A 22454-nucleotide genomic window follows, 5' to 3' on the forward strand; every position below is an offset into this window, starting at 1 on the left:
ATATGTTGGAAGTAGATATGAATCAAGACTGTCATGAAGCTGGATTATAGATGTACAAGGTATGGGACATAACACGAGTTGCCGCAACATTCATGAGTGCTCATAAGTTCTGAGTATTGGATTCAACCCACGCTCACTGGTATCACTTCATGGAATTTATCTCGAGTGATCGTGAGACGGTAATATCATATAATTCTTCAAACCTAGATATATGACTTGTTGCCTATTAGTTGGTTATACATTGATTGTAGGAAAACGCATTAGTAACTCGATGTTATAAAATGTGCCTTTGTGTATAATTCAACAAGTAGTAGAACAAGCATATGAGTCGAAGTTTATCTGTTCCTTCTTGGATTAGAAGCTATATCTGGGCCCTTCGATGATTTTGTGTTGACCCATGTAACGGGCCCGGTCAAAACTAAGTTGATCTATTCAACTAAGTTATATGTCAAACAAATCGGAAATCGGGAAACAAACTGTTGGACAATAAGTAAGACATTGTTCCATGCATTTGTCCGACTGATATCTAGAATAGAGGATTATATGATCACTTATCTTAAATGGCGTATCGTCATCATCTCAGTTTCGTGAGACCTTGAAAGAGCTACGATTGCTGATTGGTTCCTGAAGTTATTCTTGCAGATAGAGTTATTAGACTTATCCAAGTTGGAGACTATTGGATTAGGTGTCTAAGTTCATAACTATTTCTGGGATGTACTTGACCTGGTTGGCATGGTCCATTTGGGTTGCATGGCATTGCAACACTTGGATAGACTAAATGAGAGAAAGGACACTTAAGGATTATTAATATATTATAAGTTCTAATATATTAATAATATTATTTAATTAGTATTGTTCAAAGAATTAATTTGGAATTAATTAAGTGATCAAAAAGAGACTAATTAAATATATGGGGTTGATTGTGTAAATAATCTATTTTATTATAGTGGGCTAATGATCCATGGTTTGTATGGATTGGGATAAAACCTATAAGGTGCTCCATGGATAATCCATGGAGGTTACAAACCCATGGATCATCGAATATGAAAAGCCATGACAATTAGGGTTTACATGGTGTAACCCTACTTGTGCCACAACTATATAAAGACCCCTAGTCTAGAAAATTTTGCACTACTTGTACAAGATAGAGGGCTAGCTGATTTTGAGGTGTAAGTGAACTTCTCTCAAGTCTATTCCAAGAGTTGTAGTGTTGTGTGAGACATTTGAGGCATCACACTTGAGGTTCCAGGCTCACAAGGTTCTCAAGGAATCCAAACTACAAAAGGTATGTTCTTCTTCTAGCATTTATGTTTAAAAGTTCCCCATGGTATGCTAGATAGGTTAAGGACCTTGGAAAATCAATTTTGCATGTGTCATAGTAAAACATAGATCCAAGGTTTCTAGGGTAGTATGTACACCTTAGGAGTGTTAGAATGCTCAAAACCCTACACGACCAACAAGGTGCAATGTACAATTTCATGGATTAGCACAAACTCCACATTTTTCTTAAAGTAACTAAGATTTAGGAATTTATAAGAGTGTTTAGTTACTTCGTACTTCATTATACTTATAATGGAAGGTTGTGTTCGATCCATATAATTATGGATTTATTAATTATCTCCTTTAATTAAACTCTTTAATTAATTTAATAAAATCCACAAGGGTGTAGTTTGAACTATTCAAAATACTAGGGTTCTAGAATTTAATATTTCAAAATTAATACCTTTTAATTAAATTTTAAATTCCAAAACTTGAGGACTAATTTTGAAACCTTTCAAAATATTAGGGTTTAACTATTTAATTTTCAAAAACTAAAACTTTTAAGTTCAAATTTAAACTATAAAACCTAAAGGGTGTAATTTGAAACTTTTCAAACTTACTAGGTCAAATATTTAACTCATAATAATCCTATATTATCCAAATTTAACTAAAACCATTAATTTTGATAAGGATAATCATTCCAAACATAAAAAATCGATTGTAGGCAATAAAAACGAGTTTTGGTGATTATCCTTAACAAAACTTGCTCAAAAAATCGAAAATCCCGTCAACTGCACCTTGGACTCGCCGAGTTCATGCAACTCGTCGAGTCCATTGATGGACTCGCCGAGTCGGCTTCGTAGACAACAAAAATTCGACTTTTTGATCCTTTGGCAGTTCACTTTTGCATGTATTCAACTAGAAAAACGACCTAGTCTCTGATACAACTAATGGATTATGTGTATAACATCAATCCTATGGTGTACATGCAACCCTAATTGCTTTGATCTATGTTTTTCTAAGTAAACATACAATATTGAATACCAAAGAAATAAACCCTAATTGACTAGCATACAAATCTGAAAAACACATATAATTAGGGTTAGGAATATTACCTTGATTGTTATGTAGTAATAACAATCACAAACCTCCTTGATCTTGACTTATGAAAGCCTAGTGCTTCAAATTTTGCACCTCTAATGGAGTCACAAACACCACTAGCAACAAGATGACTTAGGAGAGGGAGGAGGAGGCACCAAAAACGTCTAGGGTTCTCTTAGAAGTGTTAGGGACAAATTTGGTGGCCTAGAGGGTTCTTTTTATAGTTAGGCTTCTAGGGTTATCAACTTGGAAACCCTAATCTAGTTGCTTAGTCCTTAATCAACCCAATGGATCCTTCCAGAAGGCACTTGGACGATTTCTATATGGACTCTCATATAGAATTCGTCCATTGCATCCTTATGGATCCTAAGCCCAACTTTGTAACTATCTTATAATTACAGTATCAGTCCCTTTAATTTAATTAATCTCTTTTGACTACAAAATTAATTCTAGATTAATTCTTGATCAATATTAATTAAATAATATGATTTCTCTTTTAATATATTATTCACATAATATATTAATAAATCATGATTAATCCCCTTTCTCCTTAATTCATCCTATCAGTTGCTATGGCGAAGGCAACCCAAAAGGACCATGCTCGTAATCGGGTCAAGTACATACCAAAATAGTTATGGACTTAGCACCTAATCCAAAAAATGATTGGTCACTACTCTAGCAACTATACCCAAAGCATATGTTACAAGTGTGGAGAAGCAAGGCTATTCAAGAGTAACTGCCCAAGAAAGAAGCTGTTTATCGATAGTGTAAAGGAAGAAGCAGAAGTAGCTTTAGGAAGCCAACAAAAGGAAGTTGCTTATCTTGAGTGTTTAAAATATAAAATAGTCATCTCATATAGCTAGTATTTTGTGATGTAGCCTTATAAAAGAGGCATAATATATGGCGAACTTGAATAAAACTGTAATGTATTTCAAGAAGTAATACAATCCCTAATTATGTTACACTACCCAATGAGTTAAAATTACTACATAAATTTCTTGTACGATGACTTAGGGACTACAAGGCAATTCTTGGGACAAGCATGAGTAGCTATGAAAGGTAGTAAAGGCCTATAACAGTTTAATTCATTTTGTTCATTTCCATCCTTACCTTTGTTTCGGTAATGAAAAAGAAGATGAATGTTATTCCAACCTTAGTGGTCATATCAAATCAAGTCCGACTAAGATAACTCAACAAAGTAAGTTCGATGTAGCCTCCGATTTTAGATTAAAGGAAAAGATAATCGAAGTGATCGATAGAAGCATCGTGGTCATCGCTAAAGACTAAGTAGCCTGTAGCTAGAACTGTTACTTGCTATAATGTGATTATATCACATTATAACATGAAGGAATGTATATTCCATGTTGGATTCTGACTCAAGAGACCTGAGTCTAACCATTGCATCATGCAGTGGAAGGTCATTAGAGCATGAGTATTCGGTTTGTTACGGTAATTGAAGTAAAGACACTATCTTAGGTTAAGTCCGTTCTAGAAGGAGCAAGAGTCTCCGACGAAGTTTTGTTTTAAAAAATGATATTAATTCAATATCAAAAAACTAAAACAATAATCATACAATGTTTATTCATCTAAAAGATAACAAATAGTTTGATACATGGTTGTTAAGATCTAGATCTTGATCTTAAGATCTTATGATTTGAAGATTCTACAAGCCAAAACAATCCAGATCTCACTAAGATCTATCCGAAGCAAGATATATAGTGGTATCTTAAGATCCCGACTAGGATCTTAAGATCTTAATATGATCTGATCCCACCTCAATAATTTTATTATATAGTCGATACTAAAAATTTCTTCTATTCAACTTAAAATCTAGCATTGCAAGTTGCAAAATCCTCCTAGATCATCATCACTTCATCTCGACTTATGCAAGTTACGCTCATGATATTTCGTTTCTGATCTTAATCCTTAGGTTGTAGATCACAATGATCTTGTTTCTTTTATATAATAAGTTTTCTTCCTAATTCTTATGATTTGCAACAAAAAAAATTATTATTCTTGTTTAAAAAGTTAAACTGACTCCATATTAATGTTTTAATCAACATCAAGGTATAATGTATGTTGCACATCCAAGACCTGACACGCAAAATTGAATATACTTTCATTTTGGTAGGATCTTTCGATCCCAATCCGATTTTACGGTTATGATCTTGGGTAAAATCTCAATCTTAACAACCTTAGTTTGATATATTATATCCGTTTAAATTTTTAACTATTAAATTTTGCATGTGGCTTTCTTGTTGACATAAACAAGACTCTCTTTAATGAAACGTCTAACAAAAGTAGCAATGAAAGTTTGACTAATTAAAAAACTTAATTAAGGTGGTGTTTGTTTTTGTCTCGCCTTTTTGTTTGCACCGTGTAGACCACGCGCAACATTAATATTCATAGATATTTAGCTTTTAGAAGACTGCAGACCTAAAAAGGTTTGGAGATCTTCTTTTTGGAACAGATATGAACTAGTGTCTTCTAAACTCTTCAGATATTTTCTAACCAAAAAATAACATTTTTTTTCGAATGCCTCTTTTTTCTTTCTTTTTTTAAAATGGTTATGTTTAATGCCTCTTTTCTATAACCTCTTCAATCATTAATATTTTTTGTTTTAATGTTTCTTTGTAATATCTTTTCATTTTAACTATAACGAAATACAATTAATATCAACACATAACCGTTGATTCATACCATTTTACTTTTATTTTTATATTACTACACTATTTAAAAAATGACATAATTATCCTATTTTCATTAAAATACAAATTAATTTTGACATATATATTAATCATAACATAATGTTACGTAGAAAAAATAAAATAAAAAATTAAATATGAAAAATGAAAGTGTACAATAATACATAAAATTTAATTTAGATTTTAACTATCTATAATAAAGTCATAAAAATGCTAAATTCAAAAGATAATATTTTATATAAAATATTGTCCAACTACAAACGACCTATGATTCCAATATTGAATCTCTATTTGAATTGAAATTGAAATGAATTTGAATTTAATTGAACATTTCAGTGTTATAAAGCTAAAACTATTTAAATTTTAATATTGAAAAACTCTTTTATATTTAAAAAATCAAGCTATTTAAATTTTAGTTTGTTTTACGAGAATACAAACGTTAAAATACAAACGTTAAAATACAAACAATATTCTTCTTACATGCTACATACATTTGGTAGATTTCTTTTACTACAGAGGTTTACAGACGTGGTCCATATACTGCAAATATTTTGTCTCTGAAAAAACAAACAACACATAAAAGTTTACAGTAATTCTCTTTTCAAATATTTTTAAAGTAAAGTTATAATATTAATTTATTATCGAAGATAAATTATTCAATCACAAAAAATATAATCTTTACTTTGAAAAATATTAAAATATAGTATTTTTGTAATTATTTTTTGGTGGTTGTGAGATTTAATTATTTTATTTTATTTTATTATTTATTTTTTTTGGGAATGAAAACATGGAAAAGTCTAAAAACGATACTCAGGCCCAAAATGATTAGCCCAATAAAGGTTTTGTGATTGAAGAGTGAAAAAGCGGAAACACTTCACAAAAAAAGAAACGGTCGAATCCAATCATCTCAGTAAAATCACATATTGTGAAATTTTATTATAAGTGAATTACACGAATCGTCCTCTGTTAGGTATTAAAAAAACATATTTAGTCCATATTTTAAAAAATTAACTCGTACCGTCCTTATGTTTCAATTTTCTTTGCACTGTTAGTTCCTATCGCCGTAGCCGCTAGTGGTTTCTGTTTAAGTGCACAAAAAGTTTGTTTAGTCCCTCGTTTCTTTTAAATTTATCATTTTAGTCATTCGTTTCATTTTAAAAGACTATGTTGCCATTTTTTATTTTATTTTTTTAACTTATTTATAATTTATCAATTAAATTAGATTCATTATAAATATTAAAAACTTATATCATTTCTCTTTCTCTCTCTCTCTCTCTCTCTCTCCCCACACACACACACACAAACACATACACGTTTTCTTTCTATTTACTGTCATCTTTCTCAATTCGGGCAATTATTTCCTATCATCGTTGACAACCATCTCCTTTCACCATCAGCACCTTCACCAACCACTGTCTGTCAACACCAAATTTGATACTATAACCAAAGTCCAAAACTCAAACCAAAATTTGATACTAGAACCAGAATCTATAATAACACCAAAATCCTAATCTAAAACCTTTAATCAACACTGATTTTCAAGATGAAGTCACAAAACCTATAATCAATCATGAAATCCCTATATCGATGCAAAATCCAGAGGGACTGAGATGTAGAATCGAAACCATAGATTTGTGACATATCTTCTTTCTCAGCTCTTGCAACCACCGTTTATCACCACTGTAGAAGAGAGAAGAGTTGTCGAAATTTAGATCCGCAAATGGCGTATAGATCTGAAATCTAGATGTAAAAGGGTTGTTGATGACATACCCTAAATTACATATTTTAACAGAGAAGACAAAAGAGGACGACAACGAAGGGAGTTGGTTGTCGGAAATGATACGAAGTGGTTTCCCAAATTGAGAAAAAGGGCAGGGAATATATATATATGAAAATGATATAAGTTTTTAAAATTTATAATTAATCTAATTTGGGGTACGCCTGATGTGTATTTTTCATGCACTGGGTTTTTTTTATTTATAATTCCTAATTTATCGCATCTAAACCACACCTTACAGGCAGTGAACCCGATCGAGTATAGTATAGCTTTGATAAGCAAGGGTGTCGAACACAAGAGGAACGGTAGTGAATTAATTTAAAATATTTGATTATAGGTTACAAAACACACAAAAGCAGTAAAGAAATGGTTTATTAAATCTCAGACGAACAATTAACTAACAAATATCGATAAACTAACAGGGAAACAAATCTCTTTAGGTACTTTGGTTTAGATAAATTACACCTTAAAAGCATAGACAATTGCATACACAAATTCATTTATTCATGTTCACCGATTCCTAAAATGATTAGATTCGTGTTCACTAATACTAATCCTTTAGCAAACAAGTCAATTCAAACAGTGATCAGTTGATTAAACTAACATGCTTCCTAGTGTTCAGTTCGTATCAAACAAGACTTGTAATAATAGTTAATCAAATTACTAATTCAATTTAACCTGTTGTTGATGGTTCTCACACAAGCTCACACATGGATTTACCTATTTTTCTATTAATTCTAGTTTCACAGTCGCTAATCCTAGTCATATAATAAAGTGGTCACATAAATTATATGAGGTAGCAATTAATCCAATAATCAAGGTTTCATTCAATCATAAACACAAATTAAAAGGTTTTTACACCTAAATCAGAAAGTAAACACATAATAGTATCACAGTGGAATGCTAAGCATGGCCACGTTAACAAACCACATGATTACCGACACGTATCCGCTCTCTAATCCTTCCGATCTCAGCTCCCGTTAGCTTAACGGCCTTCCGGCCGCCTCCTAAACCCTCAAAACGGCAATTATGAAGTTTTCTTGTTGCACAAGTCGAAGTGGAATATCATAGTTTATCAAAATGGTGGAATGATATAGGGTATTTATAGTTGAAGGGAGATGAAATTAATATGGAATATTAGAGTTGGATTGGAATAAGGAAACTAATGGTGGCTTAGGGATTAAGCAAATAAAAATAAGGTAAGTGATGCTTGGGGAATAAGTAACTTGGAGGGAATTTCCGTCCAGCTTTTATGCTTCATCTTCAAGGCCGATTTTGGATAAGATAAGTGTCGAATTAGCCAAAAGTCCCTCTCACATAAGTCATAGGAAATTTTGTCTAGTTTTCAGAACATTGTGAATCTCGTCAATTGGACTTATGAGTCATCAGATATACCCGAAACACTGAAGAGGGGTCAATCTGCTAGCAATATCCTTTTTGCATCTTTTCAGCTCTATTCTCTTCCTTTTGCATTCCGGCTCCCATTTTTACTGTAATTGAATATTTCAAAGCATATTAGGTATCTTTTAGTTCTAAATAACATAAAAATATAGTGTAAAATAATAATAAGAAAACATCATAAATATATGCATAAAATAGACGTTATCAAACTACCCCACACTAGCCTTTTGCTTGCCCTCAAGCAAATCTGATGTTATTATCTCACCAATATCGCATAGAATAATCAATTTCAAACCCAACCATTATCCCAAGACTGCAATGCATGTATTTGTGTGTATAATTCCTAAGAACTTCCCACTCCTAAATACTCACAATCTTTATGAACCTTCACCTTTTAGCTTATATGACATTCATTTTTGCAACTCTTCGAATCAATCCTCAGAAATCTCTCTTAACCTCAAGGTATTTTTGGCTAAACAACCAAGCATACATAAACTCTAGAAATTACAATTTTGATACCACAATGGAGCTCTTTGAATTCGTCATTTCTTCGAATATTTGATATTTGCTTTCTTTGAATTCACCACCTTTTGTTTGATTTTTGGTATCTTCAACTTTTTGGATTTCTTCAAAATTTTGATCGTTTGATCTTCATACTTTTATAGCTCAAAAATTCTAACAACTTTTTCTCTCTCTCTCTCTCTCTCTCTCTCTCTCTTTTAACATGTATCTCACTTTTTTTTTCAATTCACTCTAAACCTACATGCTTAAGCAGAGTGCTTAACTTCAACCCTTATTGGTTAAGGTATTAGTCTAAGTGAAATGACTACATAAGCTCTCCTGGATAGATTTCTGGTTTAGGCTGCAAAATGTATTATGTCATATAAACTACCAGATTACCTTTCATATCTCATGACTTTTCACTAGGAAATGGGAAGCCACAAATACACTATAACATGTGTAGGCTCAGGTAAACATTTGAGTTCTCATCGGATCATCCCATACAATATTAGCAAATTTTTTAATTATTACTACATTTTCCTAAATTAAACTATTATTTCAAGTTTATAAATTTTTAAAATTTCCTAATCTAGCAATTTTTAATTTTTCAATTTAAATACCTTTTTCGACCCCCTACCCCACACTTATTTGATGCAATGTCCTCATTGCATGCTAAAACAATTAAAGAACATAAAATTAAATAGAGAGGATTGGAACAGACTCCCCTGGGTGGTAGTGGTGAGATCGAATGGGACTACTAAAAGTTGCTCCGAAAATTGTTGGAAGACTGGAAACTAGATTGTTGCTTTTGAATTTGCCGATAAATAAAATCACGAACACCGACTTCAAAAATGTGGAGCAAAAGATTGCAAATAAATGCAATGTATAGTAACCATGATGTGGGAAAGTGTCAACCACGTCGTGTTATATAGAATGGCAGCCTCCTCTTACGATAAAAAAAAGTCCCCCATGACATAGGAAAGTGTCAACCATGTCGTGGCAGCCGGGATGATACTTCTACCTCGCGTCGAAATATAACTCCATGGTGTGGGAATAGGTCATCCTTACCACATGAATCTAAATATGGTAGAAACGCCACTCTTCTAAATAATATACTCTCACAATATCAACTTGCAGCCCACACTTATGAAAAAAGGTGGGTCTTGACTATAAACTTCAAACTCTCACATGACTTTGTCTCTCGTGATAAAACAACAGTTGAACCTACCTGCTGAACTTACTGTCAGCTTTCTAATGGAGAAAATTTTGCAAAGATCTAAAACAATCAAAGAGCATTAACATGGAAAACAAAAATTTAAACAAACTAAAAATAAAAATAAAATAACTAAAAAAATAGCAAACCAAAATAACTAAAAAGGATATCACAATCACTCGTCTTCGTCGAAATCAAGCTACAATTGTTGATTAAATCCCTTGCATGCAAGAGGTGGTTTGTGAAAGCAAAAACTTTCGGGACCTGTCAGACTATTTCCTTTGTTTTCTTTGCACCATTAACTAAAAAGTAGAACAAGAGTCAACCCAACTAGTCAAGAGTAGCAAGAGTTCGGTCTTCCACTTAACCACCTCGATACGCCTTGCTATACTACGCCTCGAAGATTGAGTTGGACAAATCACCATAGTAGTAGACTAAACAAGTCAAGAATTCCCTAATCGCTTGCAATCTCGAAACTCATGCAAAAAGTAAAACCAAGCAATGTGTATGATCCACGAATTCCTGCACATAGCAACAAAAACCTTCCCGACAAGTGACATGATATCAACGAAAATAAAATAAAAATAAAATAAAACTAAAAAAAATAATAACGAATAATCAAATAAACTAAATTAATTGAAAACCGTTCCCGACAACGGCGCCAAAAACTTGATGTGTATTTTTCATGCACTGGGTTTTTTTATTTATAATTCCTAATTTATCGCATCTAAACCACACCTTACAGGCAGTGAACCCGATCGAGTATAGTATAGCTTTGATAAGCAAGGGTGTCGAACACAAGAGGAACGGTAGTGAATTAATTTAAAATATTTGATTAAAGGTTACAAAACACACAAAAGCAGTAAAGAAATGGTTTATTAAATCTCAGACGAACAATTAACTAACAAATCTCGATAAACTAACAGGGAAACAAATCTCTTCAGGTACTTTGGTTTAGATAAATTACACTTTAAAAGCATAGACAATTGCATACACAAATTCATTTATTCATGTTCACCGATTCCTAAAATGATTAGATTCGTGTTCACTAATACTAATCCTTTAGCAAACAAGTCAATTCAAACAGTGATCAGTTGATTAAACTAACATGCTTCCTAGTGTTCAGTTCGTATCAAACAAGACTTGTAATAATAGTTAATCAAATTACTAATTCAATTTAACCTGTTGTTGATGGTTCTCACACAAGCTCACACATGGATTTACCTATTTTTCTATTAATTCTAGTTTCACAGTCGCTAATCCTAGTCATATAATAAAGTGGTCATAAATTATATGAGGTAGCAATTAATCCAATAATCAAGGTTTCATTCAATTATAAACACAAAGTAAAAGGTTTTTACACCTAAATCAGAAAGTAAACACATAATATTATCACAGTGGAATGCTAAGCATGGTCACGTTAACAAACCACATGATTACCGACACGTATCCGTTCTCTAATCCTTCCGATCTCCGCTCCCGTTAGCTTAACGGCCTTCCGGCCGCCTCTTAGACCCTCAAAACGGCAACTATGAAGTTTTCTTGTTGCACAAGTCGATGTGGAATATCATAGATTATCAAAATGGTGGAATGATATGGGGTATTTATAGTTGAAGGGAGATGAAATTAATATGGAATATTAGAGTTGGATTGGAATAAGGAAACTAATGGTGGCTTAGGGATTAAACAAATAAAAATAAGGTAAGTGATGCTTGGGGAATAAGTAACTTGGAGGGAATTTCCGTCCAGCTTTTATGCTTCATCTTCAAGGTCGATTTTGGATAAGATAAGTGTCGAATTAGCCAAAAGTCCCTATAACATAAGTCGTAGGAAATTTTGTCTAGTTTTCAGAACATTTTGAATATCGTCAATTGGACTTATGAGTCATAAGATATACCCAAAACACCGAAGAGGGGTCAATCTGCTAGCAATATCCTTTTTGCATCTTTTCAGCTCCATTCTCTTCCTTTTGCATTCCAGCTCCCATTTTTACTGTAATTGAATATTTCAAAGCATATTAGGTATCTTTTAGTTCTAAATAACATAAAAACATAGTATAAAATAATAAGAAAACATCATAAATATATGCATAAAATAGACGTTATCAACGCCAACAACAACTCTCTTTGCTATCGTCCTCTATTGTCTTCTCTATTTTCAATATGTGATTTAGGGCATGCCATCAACAACCCTTTTACATCTAGATTTCAGATCTCTACTCCATTCGTAGATCTAAATTTCGACAACTCTTCTCTCTTCTCCGATGGTGATAAGCGGTGGTTGCAAAAGCTAAGAAAGAAGATAGGACACAAATCTAGGGTTTCGATTCTACATCCCAGTCCCTCTGGATTTTGCATCGATGTAGGAGATTCATGACTGAATTTATGTTTTGGGACTTCATCTTGAAAATCAATGCTGATTAAAGGTTTTAGATTAAGATTTGGTGTTGCTTATAGGTTCTAGATTCTGGTTCTAGTATCAAATTTGAGTTTGAGTTTTAAATTTTGGTTATAGTATTAAATTTGGTGTTGACAGGTGGTGGTTGGTGAAGGTGCCTACAGTGAAATGAGATGGTTGTTGATGATGATTAGGAGATAGTTGTCCGAATTGAGAAAGAGGATGTGGAATAAAGAGAAAATGAGAGAGAGAGAGAGAGAGAGAGAGATATGAAAATCATATAAGTTTTTAAAATTTATCGTTTATCTAATTTAATTGATAAGTTAGAAATAAGTGAAAAAAATAAAATAAAAATGACAATATAGTCTTTTAAAAAGAAACGAAGGACTAAATGATAAATTTAAAAGAAACGAAGGACTAAATATGCTTTTGGGGCACTTAGACGGAAACCACTAACGGCTAACGACGATGGGGACTAACCGTGTAAGGAAATGGAAACGGTCCTAGTTAATTTTTAAAATTAAATACTAAACATGTTTTTTGGTACTTAACCAATGGATAATTCATGACATAAGTTTCTTATGCATACCATGAGTTTCTATGAAATTTTATTTATAAAAAAAAATTTATTAAATATTTTAATCATGGTTATTCAATAAATATGACGTGGAGTGCCGATCACTTATTCCCATGTGACACCTTTTGATTTTTTTTTATCATAGGTACCAATAATTTTTTTTCCTATGTTAGAAAAACCCAAATTATCAAATATTTTTTGTTAGTTTGTTGGAATCCAAGTCATCAGACATACAACTAGTGTCACATAAACAAATACAAACATATCATGGTGACTGAACTGCTTAACCAACGTTTTTATCCATGAGTATATTATGCATACCATGAGTTTCTACTTTCTCATGCATACCATGCTCCTCCAAGTGTCAACACTAACCCAAAAGCTTCGTGTTCCTCTCCCTGGCCAACCTTATATGTACATCTAACAAATATTTAGACGTTGGAACCTATAGTGAGACAAACCTTTTAACATCCTTAAAAACAAATATAAAATATGTCATTTAAAATCTACCCTACAATATATACTATGTAAGAATGCCATGCATTAAGAACTTAACCTTATATCTTAATGCCATGTATTATACATTATTAGAAAGAAGGTTTTTCATCACATGCCTATCCTAAATGCCCATACTTGAGAGACAAATATATGTCATAGAAAGCCATGCTATAAAGAAAGATGATAGCCATTTTGTCTGTCATAAATTTACGACGTACATTAATGACTTACAATTATGACAGACATACACGACATGCATTTACGATAAATGTTTGTGACTGACTTTTGTATTTCGTAATCTGTAACACTTTTGTAATTCTTGACAAACATTTTAAAACTCAAAATTATGACATATATTTTGTACGTCATGATTTTTGACATAATTTCACGAAATATATTTGTATGTCATGATTTTAAAATTTCATAATATATATATATTTTTCTAAATTTGTACCAATATTAATCATTAAATTACGTATTTAATGTCTCAAAATACAAAAGACAATCCATTGCACAAACCATAATGTCATACAAAGTGTGTTCCAAACTTATCAAGAAGTTATTATCAAACACATATATTAGTGGTAAATAAAAATTATGACATAGGTATTCTAGTCATCACGCATCTTATCAGCTCAACATTCGTATATTCATTCTTTCCCTTCCCCCAAAACTAAGACGAAAATTAATATATTAGCCACAAAAAATCAAACAATTATATATGAAACTTCAACAACACTTCAAGTCCTTAATCAATTAAATCCTATACTTCATAACATAATACACGCATTCCCTGTAATTATGTTGAATGAACACTATACAATTACATAATAAATGAGAAGTTAAAAATAAGAATATTTTAGCCAAATCCAAATGAAAGTAAAGTTGCACCAAAACATTTCTCCATTTGATATTAACCGTTTTGTTTGACCCACTTTTTTCTCCATACGAAGACAACACGTTACAAAGAAATAGATGAAATATATATATATATATATATATATATATATATATATATATATATATATATATATATATATATATATATATATAAGAATTTAAGGTTTCCATAATTTATATTACCACTCCACCATATGTTTCTCATTCAAATAGTAAATTTTACGAATAAGCATGAGAATGAAAAAAAAAACGAACAAGTATGTAACGCACCATTTTTATTTTTTAATAAAATATAAACATTTGTTTATAAAATTAAAAGTGAAAATATATTATTTTTTAGCTGACGTCATCTAAATGAAAGTTGTAGAAGACACGGATACAAACATTTGGATATAAAGATCGTTAAAATTAGATGTCATATGTAAAAGTTACGACCATTTAAAGTTGGGATGAAAATAACATTTAATACCAACTCTCAACCATTAGCATTTAATGCCAACTCCCAAGTACTAACATTTATTTATCAGCATGTAAATAGATCTTCAAAGATCCTCCATTCTTTACACATTTCTCAATTTCTTTCAACCACTCTCTAGATTGATTATTTGCTATCTAATATCATTAGTAAAATGCTAGAAGCGCCTAGGGAGGATCTGTATATGAGAAGGAGTTAAGTGGAAGTTACGCTCGCAACTTTATGAGTTATACTATAGTCAGGTAAGTTGCACTTATTATACTCCAGGGTAACTTGATGTAGAAAATATACATTATCGTTATTATTAACCAATCCGTATAATATTAGTCATTAATTCTAGTACTAATATTGACTGATCTACATATGAGAATCGTGTTTAGGATGGACACGTAGGCTTGGTTATTGAATTTCAGAAAAGCTATATACTGAAATGGTCATGCCTCCTGACTGTCTTGATTGGCCAATCTTTATTTGATAGTTAGTTGGTAGAAATGAGATTTTTGAAGGATCTAGATTTTAGTTACTAGATTCCATAGCTATTAATTCGTTATAGTTTTATAGGTCAATATGTGTTTGGCGTGCCTGCTCACCAATTAAACCAATGTTAGCTATTCAAGTATTGTGTAGATGAGTTACACTACCTTACTTGTTATATTAGTTGTATAGGTATATGTGTTGATCATGAGTGAACCTATAAGGGGAAGTGATTAGTTTTTAGTTAGTTATGAGTAACTCTATAAGGGAAAGTGACCGGTTATTAGCGTTGCACTAACTGAGAACAACCTTCATAGAATAAATTAAAGGTAACAGGGTCAAGAACAACCCATCGTGGGAATTAACCGAAAAATGACTAAGAACATCCTTCGTGGAATCAGACGTATAGGGTTGGTACCAACAATATGTGCTAGGATTCGCATGTTACGTGATTATGTGAGCCTATGTGCTATGTGAAGGTATATGATTAATATAATAAGTGTTTTGTAGGATCACTAAGTGTTTTTTCTTACCTATTGTTTATTAATATTTTTGAAGATCATTAAACAAGAACCCAACTTTACAACATCAACATTCGTATTATGTTTTGAAAACTATGTTTGAAATTATAAAGGCTTCCGCTATTTAATCTTAGTGATAATATGTTTTATATAACTTTAAAAGAAAATATTTTTATGAATAATGTTTTATTATAAGTTTTAATTGGGTCCAATAAAAATGTTTTATATTTTATCTTCAAAGAATCAAGGTGTTACAAGTTGACATTAGATCCTTAGTTTAAGGGATTAGGACACATATTCATGTGTGTTTGAACTTAAGTTGAAGCTCAAAGTTTTAAAAAGTTTTCAAGAAACAAGTTATAAAAGGAAAAGTATTGAAAATAAAGCATTTGGGTTAAAAATGTTTACTTAATCCCATTGGATGTTATTGTTTGAATTTAGCCTTGGGATTAGGAACATTGTTCTATAACATAAATTATTTTTTAAAGGGAAAGAAATACGAAATGAGCAGTCAGTTGGAGTTCAAGTACACAAGTCCCCTATTAATACGATGCAATCGAGCCATTCCCCTCCTTTAATATAAGAAAAACCTGAAACATGTAAACCGCAAATTGTAAGCCTAAAGGTTAGTGAGTTCCAAAATACCACATACAACACAGCACGAATAAACAACTATGAGTTATCAGCAACCCTAGGGACTATTAGTAGTCCCAATGGGCTAACAGCACACCCAGTGGGTTGTCAGCAACCCTGGACACTATCAACAGTCTCAATGGGCTAACAGCACGCCCGATGGGTTATCAACAACCCTAGAGATTATCAGCAGTCTTAGTCACACATAAACAATATAACACAATAATAACAACTAGACCCAACTAGTCATCACATATACGACTAATCTACCGCACATGCTCATACAAACATGCAAGAGTCATAAAGACAATTAGCATCTTACATACATAACTTAGTGAGCCGACATTGGTGCCTTCGACTCACGAGCACCGGGAGAAGACTCACCTCAAAGTGCTAAAACAACCAGATAAATGCTCGAACTGCTGATCCAAGAAACCCGCACACTAAATATCATCAGATAATATCCAAATTAATAACCATGTCATAAACCACAACTCGACCCTGCCCAAAGACACCCAAAAGTCTACAATGGTCCGAAATCGTAAATGGTGCTCAAAGCCCACTATGGGCCAAAATCCAAGAAGGACCAAAGCCTAACAGTGACCCAAGGTCAAAAGGATTGATAAACCAATAAGACCAAAAACCTTAGTAGTCCAAATGTGGTCCCAAAACCCAAAAGTCAACAACGGTCAACATTCTGAGTATGCCATGCGTACTTGATCTACGCCCAACGTACACCACCTTTGGCCAATACGCACTACGTATGAGCTAGGTACGCCCAACGTACTCCATAGCAGTTCAAACTCATCATTAAGGACTTAAATGGTTAAGCAACTAAGTCTACTTCTTAGAGTTGGTCCCAAATAACGTCTTAACCCATAAAGTAAAAAATTTAAGCCTTTACATGGCTGGAAAAAGTTTAAACCTTGAAACTCTAACTTAATCCACACATTACACTACTAAGATCTTTCATGGCTAGAAAGGGACCATTAATTAACCATTTTTTTTATAAATCCACAAGGCCTAAAATACTTGAAAGGATAGCTAATAAGCTGTGGAGTACTCCATTCTCACAAAGGTCCAAGCTTTGGGACAAAAGTTCATGAAAAACCCATCTATGGAGATCTAGAAGGAAACTCATATAGGTATGAACTTTATACCTTTAGAAGATGCACCAAATGGAGTTGTTTATATATCTAAAAGCTTGCGAGCAACCTCTCTTTCTTCACTAGTCTTCTTCTTCAACAAAAGGCCACCAAAGTCACCACCAAGCTTCCATATCTTCACTCACAAAGGATACACTGAGCTTTGGAAGGAGTGGACACTGATAAGGGAGGCCCAAGGGTGAGCTAATGTCTTTAAATATGGGTGATACCCTAAAATCTAGGGTTTGGCATCAACACATGTATGCGTTGCATACTCCTAGTACTCCCATCGTACTAGGTTCAACTCCACGGTCATCCCTCGCCTAGTACGCCCATCGTACACCCAACGTACACCCAACGTACTAGGCTCAACCTAAAAACCCTGCAACTTCAAATGGCCATAACTTCTTTGTTCTAACTCCGATTTCGACGTTCTTTATATCCATGGAATGGTATTGAAAAGCCCTATAATAATATATCGTTATATTGGACTGAGGACTCCTAAAAAAAATCCATTTCTCATGCAAGAAACTGACCTATGACTTTTCCCATGCTACCCTTCAGCCCAAACGACAGTGTAGAGGATTTAGGTCTCATAACCTTCATTGCCTTCTTATAAAAGATCTGAATTCGCCTCCTTAAGGCCTCAAAGCTTTTATGGAATCGATATCCGGCCCTTGACCCTGAATCATAGAATGACCCTTAACAGGGTGTTACAATCGGACCTGACCTCCCCTGGCTGCTAGTCCTAGAACTAGAACCTCTGGTCATCAGCATACTAAAATACACATAATAATATATCAAAATCATGTCATGGTGCTCTCACACACTATACACTCACTTACTAGTTCCCCCGTGACCTTGGGACTCCTTCTAATCCTCTTATCGATCTTATACTTCCAGAATTACGGGCCCATACTACCTTCCACACCTAACCACATTTGTGTCGAAAATCCTACCAAAGTTCCAAGTCACCCATGCTCCCGTACAGCTAGAAGTTTCTACCAACACCATTGGTTGCCTCGTCTATGCAAGTCGTATACAATACATGATCAAATAAACGGCCGAATAAATGATTTTACCCTAAGCCCACAACCAAACAAGGAATAGAAAGTAAAGCTAAATCAAGCATTCCAAGGAAAGATAATCATAATCATGTACCACTATAAAGCATATACTTAACAACTAGTAGTATCAATGTAAACTGTAAGTAATTTAAAGAAAGCAATATTCTTGGCTACAAGGAATCACATAGTCAGACAATCATATAATGTAATTCTTGAGGGGATCCTTAGCCTATCAATTAAGATTAATTTCTAACAATTCATTTATCAGTAGATATATAACAAATATGGATGTTTTTAGGAGTTCACTTCCCTTAATCTCCGGATGACTGCACACATTGCATCTTATTTTCCCCTCATTCTTGTTCTTAAAAAAGTTTTGTAAATACTTCTAGATCCTTAATTTGAGTTTGGAAACGTATGAGTGTTCACCGAAATCCCTAAAATTAGGGAACTAATACCAACATGTAACGTCCCAATTTTCACAATAAAATTTTCAATTTTTAAAATAAGTGAAAGTTCGTTTTTCATAAACTAAGAATCCATAAAACCATTTTTTCAAAACATAACCCAAAATAAAATCAGAGTATAATAACATCAAGAAATCCCAAACATAAAAGTTACCAATTAATATCTAATGACTAATATCATGCCTACGTCCTTCCACAATCATCAAAAGTATCTAAAACATTTAATCCACGACTGTAAGTCAAAGCTTAATGAGTTCTCGAAAATAACATACAACACTCAATATATGCAAGTATACAATATTGGCCTTTAGCCCAGTGCTGGTCCGCCCCCTTCATCATGCACCATAAAGTTGACCCATCCTTGACCTTTAACATAAAGTTGGTTTGCACGGAGTATCTTGACCTTCAACATAAAGTTGGATCATTCTTAACTCGCCACAAGATATGTACACACACACACACACACACATATATATATATATATATATATATATATATATATATATATATATATTAACATACAATCAACAATAATCCACCAACATAAGGATCTTCTTGCAAGTTATAGAAAGATTAAAACACCAACCAAAGAAGAGGTGAAGAATAACAACCTTTGTAGTTCTTTGGGTCCTCTCAGGAGACTTGGAAGTTGATGAAGAATGTGGAACCTTTAAGACACCAACAATGACTCAACTTGATGTAGAATGCTAGTTCTTTGTATAAAATTCTTAAGCTTTGAACCAAACCCAAGTATGGTTCAAAGAGAGAAAAATACAAGCATCAAATCTTTAAAGTGCAAGACTAGAGAAGATATAGAGAGGGAGGGAGAAACTCTAAGCCATAGCAAGAGAGAATGGGGCAAGAACTTCAATAGTGGAAGCCTCATATTTATAGTGCCTAAAAGTGAAGTTATTAACCATTGGTTCCTTCAACTTTAGATAAACTTGTCTCCATGTCATAAGTATGTCTCCCATCTCTTTAAAGCATGATTAGACAAGTCATACACTTCTTCTTTTTATGCATATCTTGAAAATTGCATAAAGAATAAGAAAGAAAGTCAAACTTCTATAAACTCTTTTATAAAATATAAACCTTGTCTTTTAAGAAAAATACAAAAGGATTCAACTAGTCCAAAAGTTTGTACATGACTTATAAATCATACCATATCATGTATATTAAGTTACTTGCTAATGGAATTTATTATTTCCATGAAATAAATAATTTCCAGTTTAATTATAAGAGTTTTATTAAAGATTTATTAAAATCAATTTCTAATAAATAATTAATTGTATCAAGTTTTTGTTAGTGTGACCCATTATTATCATATGTTATTTAGTAATATCACTTTAATATGACTCTTGAGCATACTAGGTCTTTCAGTTTTTGGTTAATTAGGTTTTTTTTTTATTGAATCGTGTTTGTCACACAAAAGGATCAGAGAGAATTTGCGAAAAAAAAATTTAAAAAATTTCATTTTTTTTGGAACATGCAATGCAAGTTTAGTCCATGCGATCGCAACTTTCATTTTTTCCTATCGTGTGTCGCCTTTGAGGATTTTTGATCCGTTTTCAATAAAAAAAATTGAGTTTATGCGATCGTAGGTTTACCCCATGTGATCGCATGTTTTGACTTTTCAATCATGTAACACCCTCGAAGTCTGCTATCGCTAGAAAGTCAATTTTTTCAGTCTATGCGATCGCAATTTCCATTCATGCGATCACATGTTTTGTGATTTTTGTTCCAGAAAGCTTTTCATGGCCTAAAACACCAAAATTCAATTTTTTTAAAACATGTGATCGCAGGTGGGCCCCATGCGATCACAATGTCTACGATATCTTCTATAAATAGGCAGTCGCAGCTCATTTGCACACATTTCTACTCACAACTTTCTTTCTCTGTTCACATTCTCTCTCGTTTTTTCACAAGTAACTAGCATAAATCGCTCATTTTTCCGTCCAAATCAAGCAATTGAGGTATCAATCTGTTCTATTTTACTTCTACCACATTCCTACGGTAACAAAATCTCAATTCCATGGTTGAAATTCTCCAGAAATCTCGTTTTCTTCGTTTGAAAATTTGAATTTTTGCGAGTTTCTTTTTCAGATCTACACACCGTTAAAGTTCCGCAGGACCCGAAACTTGAAGCATTTGCTCCGGAAAGAGTTTAGAATAGTTTCATCCGAACGAAATTTGAAAATTCAAAAGATTTTCAGACATGAAAAATACACTACTGCTCAGCACGCAGTCAGGTATATTCGTTTTGAAACTGAGCTCTTTAATATATGTTATATATCTGTCCGGTTGGGGGTAGTTAGAAAGTTTAATTTTACTTGATATTTATTTACTTAGAAATTGTTACAGACTTGTCCCAACTACTGACCGGAACATGCCTCATAGACCCATCAGCTCGTACCAAAATACAGGCACTCAGGACCAGTCATATATTGTCCATGCATATAATATGACCGTAGACTTAGGATCCCAGGCTGCTTTGGACTGCTATCAACAGCTTCTTGAGCGAGAGATCTTATTGCAGGCCTGGTCCCCCAGTCGCACGTTAATGTGGGACCTCTATATTTATGATGACGTTCATGCTCTTTTTCCCAATATTGAATGGGAGCGTATTTTCAACGCCAATTTCCCCACTTGTCCTATGTTGACCGGAGAGTTCTTAGCTACCCGGAGTGAAGTTAACCACGGGGGGAACTTTTCTTTTCATTGTTTTAGTATGCCCCACTCCATCCACATTGATCAGCTATGCACCTTTTTCCATGCACCCATCACAAATCTATCTCAGCCCGTCATTAGTTTTAACAAACACGATTTTTGGCATTCTATCACGGGATTGAACCAATACGAGGCATCCCAATCCCTTCAGACTAGCATTGTCCATTTGGTTTTAAAACTTGCATTGAAAATTATCTGCAACATCATTTATGCACAGGTCTAGACCACCAAATCCGGCAAATCCGAGCTCTTCATACTGTGGTGCATGGTTACCGGATTGTACCACCTCCATCTTGGTCATTTAATCATCAATAGATTTCATAGAGTTATATACCTCACCACCGTCGGTTCTATTCGTTGTGGTGGCCTCATCACGGTCATCGTCCGCACCGTTCTGGAGTAGTTTCCCCTGGAGTATATGTTTTTTTCGGGTGACTCATTTCGCCTGACACATGTTACATCCCGCTCTAGGTGGGTATATTTTGATGCTTAGACGCTCCCTCTATTTCAACGTCAAAAGTCCTAATGTCATCGCCCTCACTAACCCCATTAGCGAGACTGAGTGGGTTCTCTAGTCGAAGATTCAACCACTTCACCCCCCACGTCAGCCACAAC

Source organism: Lactuca serriola, chromosome 7 (assembly GCF_051521515.1).
Source record: "Lactuca serriola cultivar US96UC23 chromosome 7, Lser_US96UC23_V15, whole genome shotgun sequence".
Lineage (NCBI taxonomy): Eukaryota > Viridiplantae > Streptophyta > Magnoliopsida > Asterales > Asteraceae > Lactuca > Lactuca serriola.